The sequence below is a fragment of the Galeopterus variegatus genome, unplaced genomic scaffold, assembly GCF_000696425.1.
Source record: "Galeopterus variegatus unplaced genomic scaffold, G_variegatus-3.0.2 Scaffold1256, whole genome shotgun sequence".
Classification (NCBI taxonomy): Eukaryota; Metazoa; Chordata; class Mammalia; order Dermoptera; family Cynocephalidae; genus Galeopterus; species Galeopterus variegatus.
In genome coordinates, this window is record NW_007727367.1 from 312847 (window position 1) to 317092 (window position 4246).

Genomic DNA, 4246 nt, shown 5'->3' on the forward strand with positions numbered 1-4246 from the left:
CAGCCAGACTGTATGTGTGTATTTGTGTGTATCACGTCCCTAAAATGCTCCTTTAACCTGGAATACCACAGGTGCTCACTATTATTTTTTAATTTTACAGTTGATCCTTCTGAAGCAGAAGTAGTCATATAATGTGTACAAATTTAGTTTGTGACAGCCATATGTCCAGGTGAGACAAGGTGGATAAGGTGAGACTATACTGCACATATAATATCTTACCATAGTAGAAAAGGGGACAGTAAATTTTGGTCCCTTTTTCAAGAAAACTGCTTGCATGACTTCTTTGAAAATTAGAACAAAAAGCAGTATCTTACTAACATTTCACAGTATTATGACCACCACAAATGGATAACAATTTTTTTAATTTTAATTTTTTATTATTAGCATATTCATTACACAAATCGTAATTTTTCTTTATCCCCTTTACCCGATCTATCACTCTGCAAACCTCCTGCCTCCTTTCCCCCCATCTCTAGTATCTTTACATTTGTTCTCTCCTGAAAGTTCAATGTATTGTTGCGGCTCTTTCTCTTTTTTCATTCCTTTCCCTTCCTTCCCTTTTCCTTCCCTTTCCTTCCCCTTCCCTTTTTTCCTTCTTTCTTTCTTTCCTTCCTTCCTTTCTTCCTTCTTTCTTAGCACGCAGTTATGAGTGAGAATATGTGGTATTTCTCTTTCCTTGTTTGGCTTATTTCACTTAACATAATTTTCTCCAGACTCATCCATGTTGCGGCAAATGGTAATTCCCTTCTTTTTTATGGCTGGGTAGTATTCCATTGTGTATATATACCACATTTTCCTTATCCAATCATCCGTCAGTGGACACTTAGGTTGGCTCCATATTTTGGCTATTGTAAATAGAGCTGTGATGAACATGGGAGTGCAGGTATCCCTTTGACATGATGATTTCCATTCCTTTGTATATATACACCCAGTAGTGGGATAGCTGGATCACATGGTAGTCCTATCTGTAGTTGTTTGAGGAACCTCCATACTGTTTTACATAAGGGCTATGCTAATTTACAATCCCACCAACAGCACAGAAGAGTTCCCCTTTCCCCACATCCTCACCAGCATTTGTTATTCTCGGTCTTTTTAATAATGGTCAGTCTAACTGGGATGAGATGATATCTCAATGTGGTTTTGATTTGTATTTCCTGTGGGTGGGCCAGTGGCACAATGGATAACACGTCTGACTACAAATCAGAAGATTCCAGGTTCGACTCCTGGCTGGCACTCTAACTTCCCATGATAACCTTCTAGAGAGCAATTTTTTCCTCCCTCTCTGAATAGGTGGGCTTCACTGCATTTAAGAGTCCATAGACTGAGAAACATATTTAATTGGTAGTTCCTGTCATGAGATCCCAAGCATTTGGATAGTGAGGATAAATTATGCCCACAGGCTCAAAATTTGGGATGAAGAATGGGCTATTAGAAGAATCAAGTTTGTGTCCATATGTATTTAGATTCATGAGAACAGTGAGCAAATGGTAAATGTAAACTTCTTATCAAAGGATGCTCATCTCTTAGTTGTCAACATTATTACATATTTTTAATATGTGATACATATGGAATGACATTTCAAAAGGTATATAAAATTTTTTAATGTTAGCAACCTTTTTTTCTGTGTATTTCAGTCATACAATAGCACACCTTAGATTCAATAACATTTTGTTTTGATGTGTATTCAAGATGTTATTTTCAAATAAACAATACAGATGCTATATACACTCATATAGTATATATATGTGTATGCAATTTCACATACATCTGCTATAGGCATAAGTACATATTTTGAGAACCAGATAAGAATCTCAGACTCTGGGGCCCTAGTGAGTGCTGGAATTAGAAAAAAATGACCTGGGATCAAAAGGGGATATTGGGTAAGTTCCAGAATGTTTTTTAATCTCACCTACAGAGGAATTAATAAGATGTTGCACAGAAGCTTTATTAAGTTGATTTCAGGAGATTTCCCCATCAGACAGCCAATGTAGGAATAATATCCCAAGTATAGAAATTTCTATTAATTTTACATCATTTAGAAAAACTGTTATTTGCTTTTAAGGAGCCAAAATCAGATATGTACAGTGGAAGCAGAAGCAGTTAATAATTGTGCAGTTTGCTGAGGAAAACTTTTTACCAGACCTCCTTAAGGAGGTCAACAAGGTTTAGAGCTTCCAGGAGACTCAACTTTCTTGTGAATGTGTCCACATCTAGTAGAAATGCACTTTGCTGTGATCAAAAAGTTGGAATGTATCTGTGAGAAAATTTTAAATGAGAATTCAGGCAAACAATGCTTCATATTGATAAAAACAAAAAACCATTGAAGCAAGATTTCTGGGTTTTGGTATGGTATGTAAGGAGTTTAGAAACCACCATTCCATCCTAACAACAAGTAAAAAGTTGAACAAACTATAAAATCAACAACTTTTTATATCCATAAGAGAAGTTAGGTCACAGGTCAAACCATTATACCCCTAATTGGAGAAACAGATAGGCAGATAGAGTCACAGCTTACCAGAGCAGAAACCGGTGAGTGGATATCTCTGCAGGAACCGGTACCAGGGTAGAAAACTGACAAATAGCTGGAGACTCAGCATGAATAAAAGGGAGATAAAGACCTGAGAGATAAAGACCCAAGGGGTACCCAGTCATCAGGGGACCCCACAATTACAAAATCGCTGCATCTATTTGACTCTTTTCTGGGATATCATCAGATCATGTTAAACATCTAGAGGACTTGATCTCATTATCATGTTCAGCAGATAATCAAAAAAAAAAAAAAAAAAAAAAAGAGAGAGAGAGAGAGAAGGAAAAAAAGAAAACTTTTGAAAGAAACCAGAGGGAAAAAAACACCTTACCTATAGCAGAATTTTTTCTCCAAGTAGTCTTCCAGGTTCTCACGGTGAAAATCAGAGAAAAATCTCCTTGGACTTCCTGCAGCAGAAGGGGAACAAGAACCATTTTGAAATATGCCAAAGCATCTTGTTATACTTAAGGCCTCCCCTCAAGAGAAATTATTTTACTGTAGCCTAATCTATTGGGGTTTTATCAGAGCCTAACGAACCAGGAGGAAGAGAAATAGCAAACTCTAGTTCCATCTAGCCTTCTATGTGGGGAAGGGAAATACCCAATTCTAGCTCCCTCTGGCCATCCTGTACAACCAAAGGGGTGAATAAAACACGTGGGGACCACTTGTGAAATTTATACTGTGGGGACACAGGCCCACTAAAAGACTGAGACCTAATCATAGGACCACAGAAGGCTTGCCCTCCACCCACACCTTGCCACCACATTATTAAAGGCCTATCTACCCCAGTTTCTTTTACCCAGTACATCATGTCCACTTATCAACAAAAATTTACAAGACACACTAAAAGGCAAAAAATAAAGTTTAAAGAGAGCAAGCATCAAAACCAGACCAATACATGTCAGGGATGTTGGAATTATCAGGATGCAGAATTAAAATAACTATGATTGGGCCGGCCCGGTGGCGCACTGCTACAGTGCGCCGCTTGGGAAGTGCAGCGGCGCTCCCGCCGAGGGTTCGGATCCCACATACAGACCGGTTCCCGCTCACTGGCTGAGCGAGGTGTGGGCGCAGCACCGAGGGTTGTGATCCATTGCCGGACACGAAAAAAGACAAAAAAAGGGAAATAAATAAATAAATAAATAAATAAAAATAACTATGATTAATATGCTAATGACTCTAATGGACAAAATAGATCACATGCAATAACAGATGAGTAATGTAAGCAGAGAGATGGAAATTCTAAGAATCAAATAGAAATGCTTAAGATGAAAAATACTGTTATAGAAATGAACAGTGCCTTTGATGGGCTCATTAGTAGACTGGTCACAGCAGATAAAAGAATCTCTGAGCTTCAGGATATAAAAAAAAAACCCTCCAAAACCAAAAAGCAAAGACTGAAAAAAATGGAATAGAATATCCAAGAACTGAAGGACAACTACAGAAGGTGTGACATGCATGTAATGGGAAAACCAGAAGGAGAAAGAAAGAAAGGAACAGAAGAAAGATTTGAAGCAACAGTGACTAAGAATTTCCTCATATTAATGTCAAATACCTAACCACAGATCCAGGAAGCTCAGAGAACACTAAGTAGGATAAATGCCAAGAAAAAAATACCACACCTAGGCACATCATATTCAAAATGCAGATAATCCAAAAAAAAAAAAAAAAAAAAAAAGGGGGGGGGGGAAAAAAAAAAAAAAATTAAAAAAAAAACAG

The 4246-nt window shown here is 37.6% G+C and overlaps 1 non-coding gene across 1 annotated transcript; it reads left to right on the forward strand.

The window, feature by feature from the left end:
* Window positions 1-1162: 1162 nt before the first annotated feature.
* On the forward strand, window positions 1163-1235 carry TRNAC-ACA. Its single transcript has one exon. It is a non-coding gene; the product is annotated as a tRNA-Cys (tRNA).
* Window positions 1236-4246: the final 3011 nt, after the last annotated feature.